This window comes from Anser cygnoides, chromosome 5 (genome assembly GCF_040182565.1).
Source record: "Anser cygnoides isolate HZ-2024a breed goose chromosome 5, Taihu_goose_T2T_genome, whole genome shotgun sequence".
NCBI classification, from domain to species: Eukaryota; Metazoa; Chordata; class Aves; order Anseriformes; family Anatidae; genus Anser; species Anser cygnoides.
In genome coordinates this window covers 46,514,359-46,541,759 of record NC_089877.1, presented here as the reverse complement: position 1 = coordinate 46,541,759, position 27,401 = coordinate 46,514,359, and the positions used below count along the sequence as shown (strand labels likewise).

The 27,401-nt window shown below is 36.1% G+C and overlaps 2 long non-coding RNA genes across 2 annotated transcripts in view; one reads left to right on the top strand and one right to left on the bottom strand.

Moving 5' to 3' along the window:
• LOC125182328 (uncharacterized) overlaps positions 1 to 27,401 on the bottom strand; it is a 144,389-nt gene that overhangs the window by 80,206 nt on the left and 36,782 nt on the right. The window lies entirely within an intron of this gene.
• Positions 349 to 8,705, top strand: LOC136790955 (uncharacterized). Its single transcript, XR_010831944.1, has 3 exons — positions 349 to 532; positions 6,687 to 6,975; positions 7,939 to 8,705. It is a non-coding gene; the product is annotated as an uncharacterized lncRNA (long non-coding RNA).

Sequence of the window (27,401 nt, the reverse complement as noted above, 5' to 3'; positions counted from 1 at the left end):
CCTGAGTACACCAGCAGGTTCTAATTACCCTGACTAGCCTCGTCTGGGCTCCCACCCACACATATTTTATCCACTGACTGCATTTAAGTTCAGGCTATAGGCTATCCCTTTTCTGTTGTCTGAGCTATGTTGATGGTTTGGGCCTTGCCTTATACTTTGCTGTCCTTGCCCTATAAGCAGGCTTAGTGTTCATTAGACCTGCAGAGCTCATCTGACTCAGATATAGTGGGACTGCATCCCTTGTATGTGAGGTCTCTGTGCCTGCTATCTTGATGCTATCATTAGTTCCTGGTCTGATTTCTCTTGCAGACCATCTCACTTTTACTATTCTTTCCATTACAATTTTAAACCAATGTATTTTCAGTGTAGCAAAGCCATAAAAATAAGATATGCACACAAACTCTTTATATGTGCAAGCACAAGTTTATTTTGACTTCTCAAATACCAAAGCTTTATAAGACAACAAAAGGTTTCTTCTTCCCTTCTCTGCCATATCTTTTAACTGCACTTCAAAAGCAGCTTTTTTTGCACAGTAAGTATTAAATTGAATTATACTAGAGTAACCTGTGACTAGTATTTGATGTAACTTTATATAACTATGGGATTATTTCTGGTTTGGAATATGTTTAAAAACAGTAATAGTTATTTTTTCCCCTGTAAGGGATACTCTCCTTTTTGGAGACTGGAAGACTATAAGGAAGTTATAGCTAAGACTAATACATGAACTATTCTACTGAGGGAACATACTGCACTGTTGCACAGTACAGTGGGGGGGGGGGGGGGGGGGGGGGGGGGGGGGGGGGGGGGGGGGGGGGGGGGGGGTGGGAAGGCTGTGAATACCTTAATTTCATTATTATTTGATTATGCTTTCTAAATGAATATCAAAGTGTAAGTAACTTATTCTAAGGCATGTTTGCTGTCTGAAACATGAACCAGGTGATCAGTAGTTGAGTGCTTCAGATGAGAAACAGGCCCAAGTGTGCATTTTTTTTTTTTAAGTACAAACACTAACAAATCTCTCAATGCATTAGGTGTGCCTGTCATTATTGGTTTCTTGAATGATGAATGGAGGTGCACTGACAGTAGTGCAGTACCCCAGACCAAAGTTATCTTACTAATGGGTCAGTGGAAGAAAGATGAGGTGTGAAGCTAGATTTAAAATAAAAATCCATGAGTTTAAGAACAAGATAGAGATAACAGATTTTTGTGGTGGTGGTGCTTTTTCTTTTGTTTGTTTTTAAATCTACTTTAACACTTTGGAGTCATAGGGATAACTTTGTCATCTATGGGAACTAGGAAGATATGAATACATCTTGGTTGTACTTGTTCCTTTTGTTAATTTTTGTCTGGGGACTGTGTCTGCCTGTCTTTAGTTAGTGAATAAGGGTAAACTATGAACATATCATCTTACAGGCTTGCTCAGTGCCCATCACACAATAAATACAGAAATGGAAAATAATTATAACTTTCCAATCCTAGTTCTGAGCTTTCCACATGGACGCTACCCCTTTGAATTCACTTGTGCAGTTAATCAGGGCTCAGATCTGAAGTTTTACGGTTAGTTAAGGATATTTCTTTCACTCTCTCTCTCCCCCTCCCTCTCTCTCTCTCAAAAAAAAAAAAAAGTTAAAACAAGCAAAAAACTTAAGCCTAAATCATCATTAACACTTCATCCTGCCCTGTTCTTGTAGGATCTCACTGGGTGATGGATTGTTGTGATTCAGTACACTCAAGTTATTTCCCCCATTAATGCCATTAACGAGACAAATTTGGCTAAGTGTTTTGTTGAATGAATGACATTGACAGAAGTATGAACTGCAGTCTCCACTGTGGGGCTATATTGAACGATAATAAGACAATCCAAACACAGATGCGCTCTAGAGATTTCTGTAGGAGTTTAGAATATGACCATCACAGTTTTTCATTACAAAACAAAACCCAAACAAAAAGATACTGAAGTCATCCAAATGGCATATTTATATACTTAAGATAATTTTCTCTTTCTTTTTTACTCAAATTATAAATTCCTAGCAAGCTGACACTAATTCAGACTCTTCTATTTATTTACTTATCCCCTCCCCGAGTTGATCAAAACTAATTTCTTCTTTTTTAGGCACATGGGTCTAAACCATGATCCAACCTCCCAAAACAAACAGTTCTGCTGGCAACATGGCAAAAACAAACTCTATATCTGACTGGAAACAGGATAGAAAGTAACTCATGAAATAACAAATTATTCATAGAGAAATTTTCCTGAGATATAAAAATAAACAATTTCCTTAGCCCAAGAAACTAAGTGTGAACTTTCCTTTTTTGACATTACAAATATGAAGAATTCACTTCAGAGGTATTGATGCAAGAAGAGATTGAAGCTAAATTCTTTGACGTGACAGTGGTCAAATCTTAAGGAGAGAGAGAACAATATGGATTAGTCTGCTGCAATTGTCCCTTCTAACATATGCAAATACATAAATATTTTGACATTTCCATGTGTATGACACCTTTAATATCAAAAGATATATTCACCTGCAGAAGAAGCTAGAATTTTGAGGAAAAGCTCATTCAGTATGAAGTGCATGAGAATGTGGTGGTGTTCTATAAAAGATCAAAGCACATAGCATTTTGGCAGAGCCCAGCTATGTTTACCTAAGTAAGTAGTCAGTTTGTAATCTTGGATGCGGATGTCTTGAAACTGAAAGCTCAGATTGATTGAGAGTTTCATTTTGCTTCTCAAACCTACCTTTTTAAGCAAACATTTGCTATGGGTTAACTTATCAGGAAGTTAACAACCTCAAATTGCAAATGAACAGCTTGTGTCATGGGGTATTTAACCATATTTTCCCGCATTGAGGTTCTCATGTGGAAATGTTCCTGCCTGTATCTATGACTTAAGAATAGCTGTAGACCCCACATTTCAGGCTTTATATTTCACAAACCATAATGCCGTGAGGTCATCCTTTTGTCTGTTGTTAGGAAGTAATAATATTTCATCTTGACAAATACCCTTCAAATCCTAACAAGTAAATTGATTTGTCTTCCTTTACTAGATTTATTTTTAGCTAATACATCCAGTTTCTGTTAGCTTAAAAAGGTAGTATCCAAGCTGAAGAAGGTTTCCAACAGTTTAATCAATCACTGATATTGCAGTCTGCACCAAGACTTTTTGGCCTGCCTTGTATCCCTAGTTAAATTTTTTCCACACGCACATGTAAAAATGCATATCCTATTCATAAGATACATAGTATATACAGGAACTAAAATCCATATAAGTACTAATTTCAATAAGTTCTTGGACTTCTAGGGACAGGGTGTGATCGATAAGAAAAGCAACTGTCATGCCTGTTGAAGTGCAAATAAACCTTATCAGAACAAATTGCTCTGGGGGATGATTTTGCTTGCTCCTGTATGACAGACATTATCAATTCTGTAACTTTTTATCTCAACTGGTAAATTGTTCCCACAGGAAAGTGTGGTCTGAGGCTGAAGAAAGTAAGAAAGAAATACTTGCCAATAATAAATTTTAAGTTAATACGGGATAGTTAGAAAATTCAAGTATTTGAGGAAGATGGAAACCTAATTTGAAAGGAAAGACATCTGAGTAATAAGAAAGTGGAGAGGCTGTGAAGTTCCACAGCTTTAGGAAAATAGCAATATCTGAAGACTAAGATGGGCATGCATGTCATAAAATGCTATTGGCAGCAAAGGTCTGAATCTTTATTTGCCTTCTCTCCTATGACAAATTTAATGCCTCCATAAAGCCATTCCTACCCTCATCAACTTAGCTTAGAGCCTAAATCATTCTGTTGAGGTGCTTCTAGGTCAGTTCCTTCATTTCCATCTGTAGGCTTCAAAAAGACTGTGTACTATTTCCTATGCAGTAGTTTTGCACGAGTTTTAGTTATCCTAACTAAAGAGGAATATTCTTTATCCATAAGCGTGGGCAAGTTAGGGCAAATTCATGTGTTTAGCAGGTAGTTTTCTTCTTTACTGTGAAAATGTTACCATAGTCAATGGAAGAAATAACAGCCTAGGAGAAATGTGTGTTGAGGGAAACAGTGGAGAAGGTTAAGTACATGTCCTTCACCTGCTAATTGTGAGTTGTAACCTTTCCATCTATAGTAAAACCTCTTCCTTTTCTTTTTTTTTTTTTGGTTTAACTATCTGCTAGAGTAGTAAGCTAAATTATTCATACAGTGGTCTACAGTATGTGTCTTCATGTGATCTTCATGAAGTTATCAACATCCAGAAACAAATTCTAGTGAATTATGTTATGTGCTGTGTGATGACAAGACGCTCTGTAACTGACAGTATGCTTTACTACAGAATGGAAGTTACTTTGTCTTCTGTAATTACACTTATGGGTGAAATGTCTGAGATTAGAAACTTTTCTTCTAAGGCTTATGAACAGCTGAGCTAGACTTCTTTTCATTGGATACTTGGAATATTACACTTTTTTTTTTCCTCCAAGAGTTCTCTTTCTAAAAGGTATTGATAAGAAATAAGACCTTGCATTGGCAAGAATTTTTCTAGTAATATTTGATGGTCCCATCACACTCACTAAATTCTTGCTAAGGAAGAGTTAAACCTTACATATAAAAGCAGGAAACCAGCTGCTAAAATGTGACCTTCAGAGTCCTTCAGAGCTGGTTCAAGATCTAACTGCAGTTTCCGCTGCACATGCTCTACAATAGCAACATCAAGCAGACAGGCTGCCAGCACTGTACCTGCCCAAGGCCAGAGGGAGCATTTATTTCCACTAGCAATCTGAAATGGTAAACTCAGAAACTCATTAATTATGGTATCACTTTTGTTCAAGCACTTTACAATGTAAGTCAAGCCCAGCTTTTAAAAATTGCAAGACTGTAGACACAGTTCCTGAAGAACTAATACAGTTCTCTTGTATGAAAATAAATCGTTTTTCTTTATAGAGTATATATTCTGTAAGTAGATATATAATCATGAAGACTATAAAAAGTGAAAATAGGATTTCTTATATCCTGCATGGTGCTTATGCTTAACTTTTTTATTTAGGCCAGAAAAGATGCCTGTAAAACAATACTTTTAATAGAAAAATGCATTTACCCCTGGCATACAGGAGGATTTTCTATTGAAATGCTGAAGATCTTTAATACTTCCTCTATTTCATCCCAGGAAAATTAGCTGGAAAAGATTTTGGATCATTTTGAACTTTTGATGAAATACCTAATGAAGTATGTCAGTACAAAGACTTTCAAAATTATCACTTTTTTAAAGTTCTGAAACATTTTGCTATCAACTTTGTAACTGAAGTTAAAATACTAACAAAACGTACCAGGAGAAGCCAGCTATGAACTATAGTTCCATAGATTTTCATATAAAACATGGATCTACCTCACTGTCCATTCCATCTATTAGGAAAAGTCTTTCAAAGATGGTCAGGTACTAATATGGTTGGATTTATGTTCTTGTACCTAATACATAAGCGAATAAAACCTTGAGATTCAGTCTGATGTAGTAGAAGGAGGTATTTTTACTAATACAGCAATCTGATTAAATGATTCAGTTACCAAACTGTATTTTTCAAATGTATTTAAGATAGCAATACTTACAGCTGCTGTTTAAGAAATTACCATGTGAAAGCAACTCGTCTTCCAATGACCACTGCTAAGCTATTCTAGTTTGACTATCACGGGTGGAACTAAAACATATCAATTATGTTCAGACATTATTCACGTAGCAGCAGTAGCTAGACACAAATAACTTTCAGATTTTCATTTTTATTTGCATGCATTAAATGAATGCAGAAATATATACAGTGACAATACACTGAAAATAAAATTTAGCAGGGTGAAAGTGTTTCAATATGATCACAAGATAGTCAGCTGCTGATGAGAAGGATCAGTTACTGGACAAAAATGTCTGTTGCTATTGTCCTAGAAGACTCTAAAAGGCAACAGCCACTCTTCATGACACTGCTACAGATTACGCTTATGCAGCAAGTTCATATTGTTCACTGTAATTATTGTAAAACACTTGACTGGGTCATGAAAACAGACAATGTCAATTAATGCCCTGCATGCAATCCAAGTGGATTAAGCCCCAAGGTGGAATGCTGAAGAGATTTAAAGGATGCGTTATTGCATTACAGGACTGCAAAGTGTATAAACCAAACAGCAATTTCAGTGTCTGAGATGTCTTGCCAGACTAAGATATCTCAAGGTGCTACAGCAGCAAATCATGAACAAATTTAAGTGCAGTGGAAAAGTCAAACAAATATAAACAGCAAAAATGAAGTACATTTATATAGGTTTGTCTGTGTGTATAATTATATGCTTATACCTCACACAATTTCAGCAGCAGAAAATATTTTTTCCTTTTAATTTAGGCAGCTGGCAATACTTTTCACTTATTCTTACAGGGGTTAAGAGACAGCATACATAAGCACTAATAAAGTAAGATAGTACTGAACCATTAAATGAGAGGATCCAAACATCCATGTAAGCAGGTACTGTCACCTCCTCTCATAGCTAAAGCTGTTTGCTTAGTTCAGAATATTTGACTGTTATCAGCACTTGAGTCTGTCTTCTCTGTCTTTCTAGAAAAGTCAGCTGCCTTCTCCCTTCAAGAAACTCATGAAGATGCGAGATGAGTACTTCCAAATGAAATCTAATGCCTTTGCTTGCTCTTTTGCTTTTTAATTTCTCTAGTACTCTTGACATGGCTGCTTTCTAAGTACTGCTGAAGGAACAGTCTGCCTACAGATGCAACTTCTAACAAGATTCAACATTGTTACATAGTAGGTCAAGAAACACCTTGTGGAAATGTTTTAGAAACTGCATCACTGCCACTATGAAGATCCTGAGTACTTCACACACTAATATTAAGCATCACAGCCTCACTGTGGAACATGCATATTCTAGCAGACCTTTTTCTGATGAACTGAAAATGATTTTTGTCAAGCTGTGAAGTGAGGCACTGACAAAGTCATCAGTAGAAGTAAGTAGTACTGGCTGAGGCATGTGTTCCAGTTTCTGGATACTTTCTATAGTAATCAGCAGGAGCTACATTCTCACTCTAGCTAGTGCTATTTGCAAGTTGAGCAGAAGATGACATGCAAGTTGTATGCAGCTGCAGTGAATAATGAGTGGAATATGTCATGTACAAATTACTCATAACATTTTGTTGCTGTAGGACAACAGGGAAGATGTATAAGCACTGTGATTTCTTCTAAAGCAAGAAACAGTTGGGCGTTATAATACTGTAAACTGGAAATACGGTGTTGCTTTTGGCAAGAAATGAAGCATGAACAAACTTCTCTGCTTAAGTACCTGCACATATGTTGCTCCAGTTGCCTCCACTTTGCTAGATAAAGCCACTACAGCCACCTTACAGCTGTATGGTAATACAAGTAAACATGCTCACAGGAGAAGATATTATATTGTGTGAATATTTTTCAGAATGCCTTGGGTTCTGTCAAATACCGCTTACCTCACCTGTGTGCTTCATCTTCTGTTAACACCACCTCACAAAAATTTATCCTTCCCCCCAGCAAAGACATTACATTTCTTTGATTTTTATACAAGAAATAACACTTTCCAAAATAAATATATTAAAAAAAAAAAATGATAAGCCTACTATCTAATCAGCCACTGCTGCAAATCATTATTATTAACAAAGACGCGTTATATTTAATTTAAAGACCTTATATGTCCTTGGGCTGATTTTTTATGCAATAAGCCTAGATAAGAAGGCAATAGCTAAAGTATTACCTCCGTAGGAGAGCATACCATATGCTTCCCTGGCTAATTTAAGATACTGCTTAACAGAATGGTTGTTGTCTTAGAATACTCTGAAATTAAAGTCTGTCAGGGAAAACAGAAGCATGCCCATTTAAAAGCTATGTACAGCCTAAGTGTTTATAAATGGTTTGTTTATGATAATTTTTTTGATTATTTTCAGTGCTAATAAGTGGACATCCATGCTGAGGATAAACCCCACTTACATGTAAATGGTGTATAAAGGTGAGAACTGCAATATTGTAATAGATTATCCTGAGTTACAAGAGACCCAAAAGTATCATTGAGTCCAACTCTTTGTTCCACACAGGAAACTGTATTTCTGAGAGTGTTGTCCAAACATTTCTTGAACTCAAACAGAGAACATATGTGAAGTTGTGCCTTATTTCTCTTGCATTTGGTTATTTGATGTTTTGTTTGACTTTGTCAGTATAACAATACAACTTTTAAAATTAAATATATGTATATGTTTTCTATGTTTGGCAAGTTCAAATAAAAGGTTTAGTTATCCGAAAACTTTCATTACTTCTTGACTTAATTTTTGACATGAAATAACATTTCCTTCACAAAAGTTTTTGCATGAATTCCCATGTTTTTATCAACATTTTTTCTTTGTTTCAGTGTGCAGACATTCCCATATACTTCCTCTCTCTTCAACATAACGAATTTCTCAACAAGTCTTCCCAGACTCTAAACATAAAAAGACTCCCGTTTCTACCTATGATTTGACCCACAATTATTTGCTTTCTGCTCTCTCTTCACTAAGGGTAGACCAAGTAGATTACAAACAGATCAGAGCTGGGGCTTGAACTCCATTGAATAAGGAACCTCACCTAATGATAATGAGAGTCTGCAGCATCATTTGTTACTGCTGGCTGTCTTAAGAGGCTTTCCCCTTTCATCACACCACTATTTTGTAAGTCATTGTGAAATGAGATGTTTATTCTAAAACAGTAATAATTCTCTGAAAATTCTTCAGGCAAGTTTAAAAGTTTTGCAACTTTCATATCCTGTGCACTTTTCAAACTGGATCACTGGCTTACTAAACTCTGTTCTCAAGGATAGTAACCTAAGAAAAAGATCAGTCATAATTTTACTCTAATTATTATAAATGCTGAATGTATAAAAACCTAACCAAGAACAACACTTCTTTTTACAGCTTTTCCCTTTATTCCTTTTCTCAGTATCTAAAACTGTTTCTGGCAGCTATAATGAGTCCACAGACTCTGTGAATTCAAGCCAAGGGGTTAGGATCATGCTGGACTTTGTTGCTGGACTTAGATTTGTTTCTCCCTTTGGAAGCATACAAGGTCCTAAATTAGATCCAGTATCTGAAGCTGTTGTAAATGGGAAAAATGGCTAAAGTAAAGAAGCTGCAGTGAGAAAACTTCCACAGCTAAGCTATTTAGTGTGTTTTACCTTGCACCTATGCAAGCAAGGTAGGGATCAGATGCAAGTTACAGGACAGGAATACATGTTTTTTTTAAGTTGTTGAATCATTAGGAATTTACATAAGAACTATGTCTAGAAAAATGTGAATCTTTTGTAACCCCCTGACTGGGGTTTCTCGTCAAATTAAGCTGGAGCTTAATTTTGGATTTTCGTCATATGGGTAACTCGCATATTTTGGACTGATTTTAAATATAGGTCAAAGTATGGAAAACAACCACAGCCTTTTCTGAGAGAAGAATTGCCTGAGAGTGAGAGACTTGAAGTACTTTATGTTATCTAAAAGACGAATAAGATTTGATTATATTGCGGTCTATAACTACCTTCCTAGGCACTTATTTTTGAAAAATCAAACACTAAATGGTCCTTAATCTGGAAAAGATGGAAAAAATGATAGGCCTGAAAAATGAAAGTTAGATGAATGCAAGATCTTACATACTTGAGAAGGGAAGCAACAGAGATTTTAGACAATTTGTTGCATCCATGTCTGAATGTCCTTTTAATTTGCCTGATTTTTCCAATGTCTTCTCTTTTCCTTAAAAAAAGAGAGAATAAACAAAATGAGGAATGATATGTGCAACGTGTAAACAATTAGTTCCTCATGTCAATAGTGGTGAGAGACTGAAAAGTGTATAAGCAGTGATGTAAAACGTAAATCACAGAAGTTGGCAAATAACTGAGTAGTTATAAATTCAATGGGAATATTTTAGGGGAGTCTGAATTAGGTCTTCAACTGAAAAACTGTTTAAATGACCAGAAAGTCACATAAAAAGATGAACTGTATATCTAAGAACAAGCATTTTGTGTGAGAAACTGGATAGTACAGTCTGAATTTACAAGGGTAAAGAGAATTGGAAACGCTCCCAGGACAAAAAGGGCCTCATCTGAATTGTTCCACAACAACTTCTTTTAATCCATGTATGAGTTTCTAAATTCTCACACTTCAAGAAAGCTGAAAAAAAAAGTTGAGTTATCTTTTTGGCATGTAAGATATTTTTTATTTTTTGGTGGCTTGAGGCCATGTAATTCAGCTGGAGTATCTACATGAGGTTAACATTGCATACTATTATACATGAATATTTGTATGTTAGGTTTAGATTTTGTCACTGTTTTGGTTTGGGATTTTTTAAAAGTACTTTTCTGGCAGGCAAAATTCAACTACTCTCTAATCATGTCTGAACTTTTATATTCCTGTTTTATAGATGCAGTAAGCAAGATTGTTTAACATAGAAGTAGAATGCCAGTAAGTAAAGGGGGGGAAGGATGATCAAGGCTTCATTTGTGTGATTTTAAAAAAAAAGCACAAAATTTAAGTTTTATCAAATTATGTGGAAAACTTTCTTAATTTTTGCAAGTATTTATTTTGTGTAGCTTTGTCCACGAAGCTTTTTTCATATGCACTTATGCTTGCTAAAACATCTGTAGATGTAAACATATAATGTAACTGGAATAATCCAAATTGGTTGTGTGACAAAAGTTCCTTTTTTATTACAGGAAGATGTCACATGTATAACATGCAAACTTCAAACATCCAGCATTGAAACAGATGTTCTAAGCTGTACATTTTGAATTATTAATTAGCTAATCTAATGCAATCTGAAATAATCTCCATAGCTTTGCATGCCCTTTTCCTCTCTGGTATTAGTTCTTCTTTCAAAATCCTCCTAATTTCAAATTGTTACGAAGGAAATTTCTTCATGTTTTTGCAAACCAACTGAATGCAAACTGCGTTTTTTAAGTTCATATGACCATATTAAACACCAGGTCCAGCGTTCTGGGTCATACGCTGCTCAGGTTCTGAGTAAGTATTAGACTGAGTACATGTGTCCTGTGCTCTTGAAGAAAATCCTTAACATAATAGAAGGAAGATGTAGGGTGCTCCTGAAGTGTGAATAGCTGAGGATGGTCAAGAACACCTCAGGATGCACATGCCCCACAGTATGGATTTACATGTTATCTACCAGCCTGTACATCGATCCTTCTAGTTTTATAATTCTGTTTATCTTCTAAACAGAAGTGTGTTCTTCAGGCACAATTTTAGAATGCACCTTATCAATTTAGATGCTAAAATCCACCTGTAAAAATTATTTAGACACTTACCACTAAATATTGTGAAGATGCTAAGGAAGCCCTCAATATTGCAATGTTTACCCATACATGATATAGTATATCCTGCAGATCCAAGCAGAACTCAAATCTAAACTGAATTTAGTTGTAGGTCATTTGTAGGGAGGGAGCGAAGGGTTGAGTTCCTGGTTCTCATCTCCAGTCTCACAACTGATTACACATTTGACAGTAAAGCTGATAAAAACAACTCAATCCTGTCTAGTCTTTGGATTAGTCTTTGGACAGCATATTGTACTAAAGAACTAAAACTCGTGTAAAATGCATAAACCACCAAGCTAAGGAGCCACAACTCATATGTGATCTCCTTTAAAGCATGCATTCCTGTCTGCACAATGGCCAATGGTCCTGGAAAAGATAGTTTTTAAAAATCCAGTGCAAGTTCAAAGTCATTTCCCCACTGAGAACTAAGTTGTAATTGGAGTCAGTGAGGTTACATAAGGGCTAACTTTAGCCTGTTCTCATATAGATAAGGATTTTTGCACCTTTTATGACCTTGACTGTCTGACAGCTGAACAGATATTGCAGTAAGTTTCTCTTCATTTGAAACAATTCTGTACAGATGTTTTCATAGGATAAGAAAGCTGATCAGAAGGTACTTGAAATCCAGGAAAAGATAAGTATAAAAAACGAAATAAACAAGTGCAACTGACACTGCTTGGACCTTTAATTGACGCATTGTGCTGACAGCAGTGCTGAACATTTAAATGTTTTGCTCAAGATTGTGGAAACTTTAACCCCAGGGAAGCTTAGTCCTGGGAGTTGTTGCACAGGTTTTCTCATAGTAATTTCTGTTTCAAAACAATGTTAAAAATGAGTGGAGTAATTCAAAATAAATAGCATTCAGCTAAGAGCTTTGCCTAGATCTTGATCCCTCTTTAGATTCAAGCAAGCTGATATAGTGTTTGTAAAGGTTTTTGTCATTTCTGGTCTGGTCTATGAAGGAAATGAGATCATACCGTATCTCCTTCTCCTCTGTCATCTCTAACCTCTGTCCAACAATGCATAAATATGCTGGACAAAGAGACTGCTTTGACAGAGGTAACGGGGCCTAAACTACTTATTTTGTGGACATTGAATATGTTAAAAAAAAACTGGTAAAGACAGATGGACTTGACTTGCTTTGTCAATCCAAACAAGGTACTACAGAACTTACATAGAGAAACATCATACTGTATATTCTAAAAACAGAATGAACTTCAACTGAAGCTTGTACTCTATTAGGTGCCAATGCAATCTAAGTACAAGATACTAATCTTCAGTACTTCTGCTGTTTATGGTACTTGTTACTGTATTTAGGTTCCTACAGAAGATAGGAAATTCCTTCCTATGACCCTCTGTTTTCATTCAACCTCTTTGTCCACACCATTGGCAAAGTAACAAGAAATATTCTCTTCCACTGCTGCACATTCTTACTTCTCTATAAAAACGTTTCTGCACCAAACATTGTAATACAATCCTCAGGTTACTTCACTATTTCTTCCCTTGTCCCTTCTCTTTCTATGAGCATTAATTAAAGATTCCAATTAATTAGTCTCTGTAATTACCCTGTAGTGTCAAGAACAGGAACTGCAACTTTAGAAGCAGCTGGTCCTTTCTTGAGCGTTGTTTACTTCAATCCTTATTTAAGAGTGAAAACTTTCCTGGACATAGGCCATCCTCTTTTTATACAATCACAAGCCCACAAGGCTCTTAGAAAATAATAAATTTTAATTTAAATACAAATGCACAAGAAGCTTTAAATTTAGTGTGAGAGATTTATTAAATCTTAATAACATAAATTCAGTTCTTTACAAGGTTATTCATCTTGAAGCTGAAATATATACATGTAACATCTTCAAGACAAATAATATTGTGTGTATATGTATATAATATATGTAAAAATATATGTTCTCTAGGAATACAGTATTTATTTCTCTCTACAGAAATTCCATGTGTCAAGTAAGTTCTAAAATTAACAGTACAAACAAGTAGCTACATATAGACATACCTGTTTACTTCGGGGGGCGGGGGGGGGGGAGGACATCTTGACCCAAGGCCCAAGTTCTTTGCTAATACATTTTCTTTCTTCTCTAATGTCACTGGAAGTCTCAGCTTTACATTTTAGCTTCTGGTTGCTATCTATTTCCTGTATTACCATGAATTTTAGGACTAGTGGCAGCAAGGAATGAGGGAGAAAGACCAGATGAAGAATTACTCGTGTGCCTTTTAACTTTTTTTATAAGATTAAACACTAGGAAAACCACAACTACTTTAGTAATAGTTTCACAATTTTTCTTTTCTCTGTGGGAGGGTGAAGGATTTTTATACATGCTGATTTCTTCAATTTCTTCCTCCATCAGATTTCCAAAAACTCCAATAGAGACCAGTCAGTCTGCCTTCAAAGTTACACTGAACAAAATATTATACAAACAAATTAAAACCCAGCCAACCACTAATAAATAAATAAATAAATAAATAAATCTCTCTCATCTGGGTTCTGCCAACAATGCATCTGTCCAAAAGAGATACCATTTGGCATTTGTATGGAATTATTCAATATAAACAATTCAAAGTATTTTTCAAACAACAAAACTAAGAACTTCCAATGTCCTAAAAGCCTTCCTAAGGGAAACTGAGGTAAGGCAGCCCAACCACCCAATTGCCGAATATTTTTGGTCTTTCATTCTTTGTAAAGGAAATGGGCTTTCTGTTTCTTTATCTTATTCTGAGGCTGTTTTGCTGACTGTTCTCAGTGATGATTTATCCTTTAAGTCCTGTAGGACCCAGACCCAAAATTTTAACATCTCTGGGGAAAAAGGTCTTCCTATATCTTCAGCTTTCTTAAAAGAAACTCCACTGCCTGGTACTGTGTTAATATCTATTCCTTTTGCCATTCTAGTCAGCAGAATATTTGCATTGGCTTATGTGAGGTTAGAAGATCTTATAACCACCAATGGATGAAGTCCATCTTCCTGCTCTATCAATGTACACAGTTTGGTAGGATTTTAAAGAATAAAGTGCATCATGCAATCAAGAAAGGTGCAAATGATGTAAAATTAAATTTAAAGCAGATCTAAAGCAAATTGTGGCATGTATATATAAAAATCATTAAAAATGTTTTCTTAACTTTTTCCCAGGTCTGTTTTCCTCACTTCTGTTAGGAATTGAAGTAGCTAAAAGATCATTTGAAGCATGCAAGACTTCAGCTGAGATTCTGGCCCCAGTTTATTTTTAAGTATATTTTTAAGGCATTCAAACATATTAGTGTACTTTGAACAAAACCTAAAAAAAATATAGTTTTAGAGAGAAAGGAAAAAAATAACTAATATCACTGTTATCAATACCAGAAGAAAAACTCTGATAAAAATGATACTTCAGACATTTAATTGTTTGTTCATCACTAGTTAAAGGTATTGTATTCACACGTTTGATTGCATCTATTGCTTTAGGCCAGTTAGCTTTAAGAAAAAAACTATAAAAATAATTAGACTTTCCTGGTCACGAGGCTTATTTCCTAATCCATTGTTTATAACTAGCCAGGAAATCACTTGGCATTACTCACTGAAAAGACTATAGGTAATTGTGCCAGCTTTATCACTTCCTGAGCTAATGCTTGCAGGAAGCGGACATGAAAACAATAAAATTTCTAGCTAGGGTTCGTTTACCATTTAAAAATAGAAAACAAGGCTTTAACACTTAACTGCTACCTCAGTCTAACTACCAAACATGAATTCAAGCTTAAGAAGTGGCAATTGCAAAACAGATATACTGGCCTGTAGTATTTTGTTCAGATCATTACTGGGAGACATACGAAACTAACCGCCCCTGAGCATCATCTCCAAAACTCTTCTATTCCCAGCTGTGTATTCTAACACACTAGCAAAAATTTTATTCCCAAGCTTTGTGACAAAGGAAATAGAGACTGTCAAATTACAGCTTCACATATAATCCAAATATAATTAAATATTCATACTCATAAATAGTGTTATCCTATTCTATATTAAAAAAAAGAAAAAAATTTGAAATCCAATTCTCAACTTCTTTCAATATAGCTGAATTACAGATCAGACAAAATTTGTTATTAGTAGTAGCATTTGAAAGTGAATATAAATGATGAACATGTATGACTGAATCTGGAATTTAAAATAACCATTTATCTTGTGGAAGCAAAGCAGTTATTTCTTTTGCCCTCTCCAGATGACAATTCTGGGTATTTATCTAAAACAGGATTAAAGCAAATAATGAACTCCCAAATGAAGGACATTTATTTAATGTGGAATCCCCCATTGAAAATTTTGTTCTCTGTTACCCACGTTCTGTTTTACACTCAAAATGCAAACATGAGTGTTTATACTTTGAGAGATTTATGCTTGATACTGTCAGGAAGTTAGAATCTTTCTTAAGCATTTGCATAGAAGATTCAGAAGAAAGAATTAAGCTATTCTTTCTCAATATATGTACATCAGGATGTACTAACTCAGTTTATAATGTAGAATTTACCAGTATAAAATGTAATGTATTTCCTTTATTTTTATATGTATAAATAATTATAGAATAGAGCTAGGTGACATCCATGTAGTTCATGAAATAACTTTTGAGGTGTGAAGAAACAATTAAATCTTTTTGTTTTTTGTTTTTTTTTTTTTTTGGAACCCTATATAGTTTCTCTTTATTTGTTTATCACTGCCAACAATTTGCTTTTGCTTTTGCTTCTGGAGACTTCTGTTTCTTTGTTATATGCTGTTGTAAAAGTAGCATAGAAGACATTTTATTCCAGAGACATAGACAGGTCTCTGATATTTCTGAGTTAAAGTTGTATCAGTTCTAGACATTAACAACAAGATCTTATAGCATACTTTTGGGCAATGAATATTCAGACACATTAGCACGTAATAATTACAATTAAAAATGCACAGACGGATTAAATGGTTGTATTTAGCATTTAATGGACCATTGATTATTCCATGTTTCAGGTATGTCATTAGCAAGTGTATAATATCCCTCATGCCCATAGATCATTGATTAAAGAAGGACAAATCTGCATATTCCTATTGTTTTCCAATAGGAGAAACTGCCCCAGGTGGGGCCTGTTTGCTCCTGTCTGTGTGTTACAGAATTAGTATGGGCTGCCCATTAACTCTGAGGTACTGAATACTGAAGGTAAATTGACACTCTGAAGATACTCTGGACTTTGAGAAAAACAGATTTCTACTTGGACCTGACTAACAAGTTTTAAATTCCTTCTGGTTCACAAACATATCTTGTCGTGCAGATTAACAATTCTAACACTGATAAGCATAGAGTGGACAGAAGAAACAGAATACCTTTAGTTTTTTTTGTTGCTTGCTTATTTATTTCTTTTTATTCCTCTGACAAGACTTCCCAGTTTCTGTAGTTCCATTCCAGAGGAATTGTGTTATGATGAAATCTCAAGTCTATAAATCAGTTAATGGCTCAGTGATTAAAGTGAACCTAGAATAATCTATTTTTAGTGGTGGTGGTTTTTTTCGATGTAAATGCTGCGTAAATCATAGTTATACTTGGAGCTATGATGGGCTGTTCATCAGATGCACTGTGGCTGTTGCTAGGCAAGTTTACACATTTTCTTGATAGAGTTTTGCTTTGAGACACTATCTTTGTTCACACCAATGACACAAAAGTTTGGGGAATATTCAGCATACATAAATGAAAATCAGATTAAATGTGTTGCCAGTTTGTGAAAAAGGTACAGCTGAGTTTTTCATAGCTCTAATAATTACAGTTTAATACGGATTGTATATACAAAAGTGATTGATATCAATATCTAAAATTCATTGAACTCATTTTCCATTTTTGATAGACAAATAATGAACTGGTAAAAAAATAAGACACTGGTACTGTCTTGACTTGCTTCTGTTGCTAGCAGAGTTTTATGATCCAGATTTACTGATTTATAAATAGCAAAGATCTGAGTCATTTTTGCCTATCCTCCCATGTAATTAATGAAGCTGGAGAGAATGCTACTTGCTTCCTTTTTTAAATTATCTAGAAGCAGAAAACAGGATTAAGGATGAAAGGAGGATGATAGAGTCACAGGGTGGTGATGAAGGAGCTGCTGATACTGAAAGAATCAGAAAAGTGATCACTCTTCTACTATTCCAAGGGAGGGAGAGGGTGACAGGGAAGAGAAGGTTACCATGTCTTTCAGTTCCTTCTAATCACCTTCCTCTTGACCCAAAACTCCTTCTTCTGTTCTCATATTTCAGGTCAAGGCCCCTAATTAGCTGTTAAACATACTATGTTGGCTTTTCCAAAGTTGGTTGGAAGGATAAGAGTAAAAGGCTGGGAAATAAACAGAGACCTTTTGAATTTAGTCTACAGTGAGAGTCAAATGCACTAACTCTTTCTACCAGCTTCTTCAACTCCAGACCAAAGCAAATAATTGTATATTGAAAGTCAGTATCTTTCATCTCTAAGGCAAAATGTAAACATATACTAGTGTACTTTATATATGACATTTTGAACAACACAACTTCGATCCCTCAATTTCAGTGTGCATTTAATTTTCAGGAGCAATTTAGAGACTTCCCATCCTGTAGAAGGAAGTGTTTTTATAGAGTGAGTAAGGGAGGAAAAGAACATGGTTTGTGACAATTATTGCCATTTGCAGGATAGCCTTATATGTAAACTTAAAACACTTGTACAGGAACATAAGTTTTGAAAATTCTTAAGTATAAAACAGTTTTCCAGGTGCATTAAAGAAAATTTTGAAGGAAAACAACTGCTCCTCGATAAGCTGACAAAAATAATTTCAGTTTAATATTGAAGAACAAAAGCTGAAATAAAATGTTGCAGCCATAAGGGTGATGACAAAGTAAAGCTGCCACATACCTTAAAAGTAAACTTCAATATAATGGAAAACATTTTTCCATACTTCTGTGAAATTATGCCTGAGTCTTTTATTGCAAAGCACTGCTGAGTTGAAGATGCAGAGAAAAATCTTCCATGTTTATGTTGCAGCCAATCTATCCTGCTCAGAGTTACTTCCGGATGACCATATTTTTTAGCACTATTCTCTCAAAAGATAGAATGCAGCTGAACTTCAAAAATGATACAACACACACACACACACCAAAAAAAAGCCATAGCATTATGTCCATATCATATTATTCCCACAACACTTGAAGATTTGATATGCTTTAAAAAGCAAGGAAAAGAAGCATTTTTGTAATATAAATGAAAGCTTTAAAAAATCTGTTGAAGTGAATACATCAGTTAGCAAATTTTCTGAGGTCATGGACCTGCATATGATTTTTTTTGTACTAACCTGTTTTTTTGTACTAAGCCTGTCTTGGCTTTCAAACTTGTGCATAAGCACTAGGAAGAAATTTCAGCATTTGATCATCAGGGTCATCACATGACACTATGAAGAGAGTTACTATTGTTGTGAAATGGGACCACCAGAACCTTGCAACCATAACCTTATACCTTCTTTGATGTGCTTAAACCACCTAAATCTTGTATATTTCAACAACAGCTGAAAGCACTCAGTACCTCTTGCTTTCTCCCTGGTAAGACTTCTTAGCTCTCAGTTCATTGTTAACAGTTATCTTCCTTTATGAACAGCGTTCTTGTTTTTTTTGATTGTCCAACCAAATATGGCCATTACTAGCCATATTTCCAAGCTATTGGAACTGGTGTGTATGTGTACCCTTTGCAATGGCCAGGGTTTAGAAAGTAATCATAATTTATATGGAACATAATCTTCAAATGTATAGATAGGTTTTTTTCATAAAACCCAAACAATTAAAATGAATAATTAAGCCACCTGACAATCCTGGAATTATGGCTTTCTTTCCCTTAATAGGGAATCCTCGTATGTATCCTTGGGGATACATACAATGAACTAAAGAATAATCTTTTGTAATATTGTTTAAAATAATTGTTAATGAAAATCAATTGTCAAGTCTCCAGTCCACACAGAGGATCCTGGATATATTTGGTATATTTCCATTAAACTACCTGCCCAAGTCATGACACTTACATGAAATAAAAGCAGACACAACTTGGGTTCAAACATTTGACATATTCCAACTAATCATGTCCCTAGTGCTTCTTTATTTCCCACATGGGTTCGTCAAGAACAAAAATCTTTCACTTCTACTCCCCACCTCACTTCTCAGTTTTATCACAAGCTAATTAGGATGATCATAACAGGAAAAGACACGAATTTCCAATGTGACCTTTTCCTTTTATGAGACAGTTCAGGTTCCTATCAGAGCAATTAGTGAATTGGGCATCATTCCCCTAACATGACTCATTTATAAAAAAAAACTCACCTTAAATAAGCAGTCCCACTCCATTTTAGATTGAAGGCTGGAAGCTCATTATAATTGGGGTCTGCTGCTCTTTCTTTGAGCACTTTCTTATCTGGGGATGGAGCTGCATGTAATGCAATCTTCTTCCATGCGAACAAGACTGTTATCAAAATAAACCTTTTCTGCTGACCCTCTTCCCTGCCATTAGGCTAAGTGAAATAGTAGACTATTGAAAAAAAAAAAAAAGAGAGAGAAAGAAAGAAAGAGGGAAAGGGGAAAAGCCCCCAGTTAGGCTGAGCAAGATGGAAAAGGAATTTTATATTCCTACGGTATTTTAACTTCAATGTTGTTATTAAATCCTGCACTCAATTACATTGCAGTTGTACTGTTAATGATCCCCTGTATAAATATACAATATCTTACTAGCAGTGAAGTAAAAGGTGGTTATCAAGAGGTCACACTGTTTAAAATCCCAGATATGATCTAGTTGAGGGTCTCTAAGAACAGCTCTCACATCTACTTTTACATTTTTTCAGACACATTTTGACTTAATCCTCTCCTTCAGTATCACATTTCTTACATAGTCAAGATTCCTAGTGACAAAGTCATCTAAAATGTGTTGAAAAACTAAATATTCCATGGTTTTATGTTGGAGTACTAGTGCAGCTGTGATGTATATATTGTATTTATTTAAAGAGAGAGAGGGTGCACGTTTTCACATACACACATATATTTCCTTTGCACAGTTAGATAAGTTATGCAGGACTACTCTGTAAGAAGTGAAAATGGCATTTTTCTAAACATGAACAAGGAAAATCCATGACAGGAAAATCTGAAGCACAGGACAGTGCCGTTCCTCTTCATGACAGCAGAGTTGGTTGCTTGCTTCCAACCCAGAAGCCTCTGGAGCTGACCTTAGATACTGAACACCTTAAAAACAGCTGTTGAGAGTAAGAAAGAGCTCCTGAAAAAGTCTTAAAACTCTGACAAGTGATACAAATGAACTCTGTTTGTTTATCGTAGAGGTCTGCTTGAAAATTACTATCAGGTTTAACATCTCAGAGTAAAAGTTTATAAAACACAAAATGAGAAGTTTCTAATGCTTAGGCAGCCATTCCCAAGCTCTTTGTTAATAGTAATAATTGAAAATGTACGTCTAGGAATCTTTTCACTCATCACTGAAACAAAGCTGTGCCCAAAATCAAACGTGGCAGCTGTTTAGCAGTACATGACAACACTAAACAAATGTTTAGACAAGGAGAATGAAAAATATTATACAAAAATGATACCTCAGTAGAATTTATTTACAGAGAGTAATGCAGGAAGAATTGTTTCTAAATGTTTAACATCTTTTCCAGACATAGGCTTTTGCTCCTGAAACATATCAGCATTCCAGTAATTATTAATACGACAATCTTCAATGTTTTGGTATTAATGTTAATAAACCTACATTCTTCACTTATCCCATACAGAGAATTTTTTCTGGACCAATTATATCCTGTTGGTCTCTAACGGCTTTACAGCAACGGTAAATGTTTTCCACTGTGTTCAGTGTATCAGCAGTTTGCCATTGAGGTCAACTGCTGTTTTGCCATTAATTTGAACATGGGGTGAGCAAAAGTTGTTGTGGTGGTCTGCAGCTTTATGTATTGGCAATTATATTTCTGGGCATCAGACTATACCTTTGGAATTCATTGCAAGAATGTGTCAGAAAGCATAGATTTAAGAAGGAATTGGAACACAATGTTGTTCATTATAGTACTTCTGTTTGTAGCTCCCAAGCACTGAAAAAAAAGGGAAAAAGAAAAAGTGTAAGTGAATTTCATGCTTCAGGGTGTAAAAAGATCAGTACTAGGGATCAAGAAGGAACATTGCTGATGTTTTTGAACTGACAAGGTACTTTAGAAGTCGGTAGTGTTTGTAGGGGAAGGATGTCAGTTGTGGGCTAATGATACCTTTAATTGGATATACCTAGGTCTAGATTTCATCAATAATTCAAGATGTTTACTTAATTGCCAATAACGTATACAGAGTGTGAAGACATCAATACTATATTGCAAGAGAGACTGCAGGAGTAAGAAAATACATTTAACTAAATAAAGTCTAAACTAGTGTAGGATGAAGGTTTTAATATAACTAAAAAGTGAAAAGTAGAAACCCTAGAGATGGAATTTGTATGAGTAAACTTCAACATAGCACTGCTCTTGCTCTCTTCATGTTTAGTCATGTATCTTTCATTTGCTTTAGAATAAGTGTAAGAAAAAATAAGGTAAGAAAGAAAGTAGACACGGGTGTCAATATTCATTATGGCATAAGCAAACACAAGCAAGTGGTAACTGAATATTTATTCAGTGAAATCAGACCATAAATGTCATTTTATTTAAGATTTTAAACATTCTAATCATATGATGAGATAGGATATCATGTTCAAGTAGCCAGGGAAAAGAATTTAGGAGGAGGGGAAACAGAAAGCAAGGAGATGGGTCTACTTACCAATATGACTAATAATAGGCACTTTTGGCTAATCGTCACCCTAAAACTCAAAGGACAACCTTGGTGGATATAAGTGGCTTTAGTTTACTGAGGTCCCTGGTAGTAGCTTGTTAAAAATGAAAGGAAGAACTTCCTAATCTCCTTTCAAAAGAGATTAAGGAAGGGTTGGATTCTGTAAAGATTAATCAGGTATAAATTCTATTATCACGTTAGCTTTAAATAGGATTTCTTACATGGGCTTTGTTTAGGCTGTTATATTGCAGATTGTGCCTGGAGGTGTTCAAGGCCAGGCTGGATGGGGCTTTGAGCAACCTGGTCTAGTGGAAGGTGTCCCTGCCCATGGCAGGAGGGTTGGAACTAAATGATCTTTATGGTCCCCTCCAACCCAAACTATTCTATGATTCTGTGAAGCCCTAACTGAAGCTTTCCTAAGTAACAAAGAATGATCTCTTAGATCTAAGAATAACTGTTTCCTACAGTAAGAAGGGAGACAGAATTGTAGATTGGTTTGAAATCAAGAAAAACACAGAAGTTTCTGCAGTGACCTGACTAGACTTTTTCACTAAGGCATTTTAGAAAAAAAGTCTTATTTCAAGTAAGTTTATTTTTTGCTATGATGCTGAGCTGAATGTAAGTATTGTGGATTTTGAACTGAAACTGCTTCACAGCATTCGGTATTTTGGGATGTGTCAGCTTGGCTTACATCCAGATCTGCCCTACAAAGATTATTTTACCATATCAAATGCCAGAGTTTCTTTTTTTGCTGTTGCTTAGTTTGGGGCAGAAGCCAAGGAATGTGCGGGCAGGCTAGGGCTGCAGAGCCAGGAGGGACTAGCCACCCACCTACACGCATAGCTTTCTGACAAACTGAGCACAGGGTACCATCTGCAGACTACAGCAAAGGTAGCACAGCTTTCAGAGAGGATGAAAAAGTGTCAGGAGGATCATTTTCACAGAGGTGGAAACAATTTACAGGAAAATTTTAACCACAGGTTCAAGAACTAGCCGTGATCTAAACAGCCATTCAACTGAATGAAATTGCCTCCAACTCTAACAAATATCTTGCAAACAGTAACAGCTAGTAACGTTCTCAGTGGGTGTCTGTTCTTAATAATAACGTTCTTTTTCAATAATAAAAAGATTATTTTGTGGAGTGCCTACACTCTAAATATATTTGCATAGTAAACCTACTACCCCACTGAGGTGCTGGATGATTACACTACAGCAGATCTGGAGATTTACTTTTCAAAATGGTCAATAATAACCTCAGTAACAAGTCTTTTAAACTCAATTATGGCATAAAACACTTTTCCCACTGTTGAATTAAAAAAAATAAAAAAAAAATAATAATAATTAATAAATAAACATTGAAGATGCAAACTTTTGCAAATAGCTTCTCTAAGATCTTGAATGACTTGGTCAGCCAATTTTAATTTCCAGTACTCCTGCCTAAAAAAATAAATAAATAAAAGCTGAAGCTCAATTATCATACAGACAAATATTATGGGATCTCATTGAATTTATAAATTAACACACTTATTTTATATTTCTACTTCAACTGTGTGTTATGACTTATTCACCTATCCTTTGCTATACTCTGAGGTTGATATGAGGCTCATTGCCATGGTATAAAGGAAAAAGATTGTGTTTTTCTTGCTGCTAGATGTAAAATTTAATAATTTTCTGTAAGTCTACGCAGTTTCTCAGGAAACTGAAGAAATGCACTTAAATATTTGATATTGAATACTTGATTTTGTTTCCAGTAATCGTGTTTTCTGGCCTTTAGCAGGAAACACAATACAAATATTATACCATGCAGACAGAAAAATTTCAAAGCTTTTCAAAACTGACAAAAGTGAAGTCCTCTTTTATTGTAATTGGAAACCGAGGCAAACAGACAGTTTTAAGCTTTGCTTTCAGTTCTGTACCTTAACTAAAAGACTTTTTTCCCCGTAGGGCAGTAAAATCCCATACTGAACATTGAGAAAGTGCAGTAAAATAGGCCACATTGAAAACACGGAGGATAGTGGGCCATCTACCTTTCCAGAAGGTACATGCAACGTTAGCAGGGCCAATAATACATCCTCTGTACTGAGGCACCAATAAATTCGGTTCACACTAGCCACCTCCGGGATGAAAATCTGGTCCAGGATCCATGCTCTGTACAGTTCTTGCCAGGTTACCTGTTATGGACTAGCGCTGTCACAACTGGGACAATGAAAGAGAACTGTATTGTCAGCCACTGAACCATCATCAGATCAGCACTTAGCATGGAATGTGTGATGATATAAACGGTTGTATATTTTGTTCAGAGAATCCCCCTTGAAGTTCGCAAAAGCTCTCAGCTCCAGTGGGGCAGTATGGCAGTTGGAGTGCTCCTGGCCTAGAATATAAGGGCCGGTATTCCTTGATTTTCTACCTTTTTGCTGAAACCAGTAGTTATTTTTTTCTACCATCCTGCAGTCTGGTCATGGACTTGAGGTGTGCCTGCCTCGATCTTTCCATTAAGTGAGCATGCTACAAAGATCAAAGTAACTTTGAATATCTAAAGCAGATTTTATTGGAATATAAAGATAAACTTTTAAAGAGAATATGCAATAATATTGTGTCCAGCAGAGATTTTAAAAAAAAAAAAGGCAAAAAAATAAAAAAACACTAAGAAACAAAAACAACCGCCACATGAAAGATAATGATGGTGTATGTCCTTCTTCCAGGATCAAACTCCATGCAGGACATGTCACTGCTGTTGTTTTTTTTTGTTGTTTGTTTGTTTGCTTGCTTTTTTTTTTACTGTAATATGATCCACTGTTGTGGGTTAACTCCAGATAGCATCTGAACACTCACTGTCTCTTGTTCACTCTCCTGCCCCCTGGGACAGGGAGAAAATAGAAGGAAGGTGAGAAGAGTTGTGGATTGAGATGAAGACAGTTTAATAGGAGAAGCAAAAATTGCGCATGCAAGCAAAGCAAAGAAGGAATTTATTCACTAATTCTCATATGCAGGCAGATGTTTAGCCACTTCCTGAAAGCAGGGCCTCAGCACATGTAACAGCTGCTTGGAGAAACAGACACCATAACCATGAGTGTCCCCACGACCTCCTTTTTGTGAGTGTTTATTGCTGAGCAGGACATCACATGGTATGAGATGTCCCTTTGGTCGATTCAGGTCAGTTGTCCTGGCTGTGTCCCATCACAACCCCTCACCCACTCCCACACTACCTGCAGAGCTGTGGGAGAGAGGCAGGGCAGAGTGGGAAAGAGAGAAAGCTGTGCAAGAACTGGTCAGCAATAGCTGGGAAACAGCTCCATACATAGTGTCAAATAATCATAGAATCACAGAATATCTTGACTTGGAAGGGACTCACATGGATCACTGGGTCCAAATCCTGGCTCCACACAGTACCACCCAAAAATCAGACCCTACATATGACAGAGTTGTCCAAACACTTCTTGAACACCAAAAGGCTCAGTGCTGTGACCAGTGCTCTGGGGACCCTGTTCCAGTGCCCGACCACCCTCTCAGTAAAGAATCTTTTCCTAATACCCATCCTGAACCTCCACTGATAGAGCTTCATGCTGTTTCCTCAGGTCCTACCACTGGTCACCAGAGAGAAGAGATCAGTACCTCCCTGAAAAAAGTTAGCCCTATCCCAGCCAGACCCAGTACATCAAGAAAATTTCTAGGGTATCTTCCATTACCTCAGATTTCCAACCATGTACCTCTTTTGTCTTGTCTCATTATCTCCCTTTCTATCCCTGTTTCTGTCCATAACGCTCCCCCACAGCCGAGCATTGTTCATGAATTGCTCTTAGGAAAATGTAGTTGCTCATCCACTTTGCAGCCAGGATAAAGCAAACAGTCCACCTTCTGCTCCAATGCTCTGGAATGGCCTTTCTAACAGACTGTATCATGCCACATGCAGAAACCATGCAGGAAACAAGAAACAAAAAGATATCTCTTCCACTCTTTCTTCATAGCCCCAAAAGAGGACACTTTGAACGCAATCTTGTCATCACATCTAGACCTCCCTGAAAACAAAACAAAACAAACAAACAAACAAAAAAACACTTTACTGAATTTAAAATCTTTAATGGCAGGTATCATCTCATCAACACAACTGCGAAAATAATGAATAATTCAAAATGGAGATGCTGCTTTTTCATGTTGACTCTTCTGTTTTGTTTGTTTGTTTCTGTTTTTAATCTTGTTACAAATCTCATTACTATCCAGCCTGGAACTTTTAGCATTTGAAGTCTAGGCCCGCCAGTTATTTTATAGATCAATCTGCTTTCTTATCTGAACTAAATCTGGAAATTACATTCTGTCTTATTCAGATACAAAAGTACCGTTGCACCAAAAAAATAGGATAAATCGGGAAGCATTTTTGTGTTTAGTAGAATATGCCTCAGAGTTCTGTGCTTGGATATTTTTACTGCTGTTAAAGCAATGCTAAAAAAAAAGAGAAAACACAAATCCTCCCAGCCAGAGGTCAATATGGAGATCTTATTTTCACTATAAATTCGTTTTATCCTGTTGCAAAAAAAAAATGTATAACTTTAGCAAAATCAAGGACTACACCTTATTCCTAAGAAAGGCAGTCTGCTTTAACTTGCCTTTGATAAAAGTTGTTTCACCACACTCTTCTGAAGAAGGAATTCACACATCTTAGAAGTATTTGATATGGAGCTATACTTATCATTTGTGATTAGTATGGCTGAATGGCAGAGCTCAGAGGTTGTAATCAGTACTGGGTCCAGTCTTGTTCAACTTACTCATCAGTGACCTGGATGAAAGGACAGAGTGCACCCTCACCAAGTTCGGTGATGATACAAAACTAGGAGGAGTGGCTGATACCCCAGAAGGCTGTGCTGCCATTCGGAGAGACCTGGGCAGAATGGAACCTCATGAAGTGCAACAAACACAAGCGCAGGGTCCTGCACCCAGGGAGGAATAACCCCATGCACCAGTAGAGGCTGGGGGTTGCCTGCTGGAAAGCAGCTCTATGGAGAAGGACCTGGGAGTGCTGGTGAACAGCAGGTTAACCATGAGCCAGCAATATGCCCTCATGATCAATGGGTGGACTTGACGATGGACTCTATTGCACAGGCTATCTGTGACTGTGAAACATGCTGCAATCAAGCAAACCAAGTGGTTAAGCATCTCTGGTATGCAGGAAAATGTCTAAAATATAAACATAGGGAGGCCTGGCAGATTGATTATATTGTGCTTCCACAAACCTGCCACAGCAAGCGCCACGTACTTACAATGGTGGAATCAACCA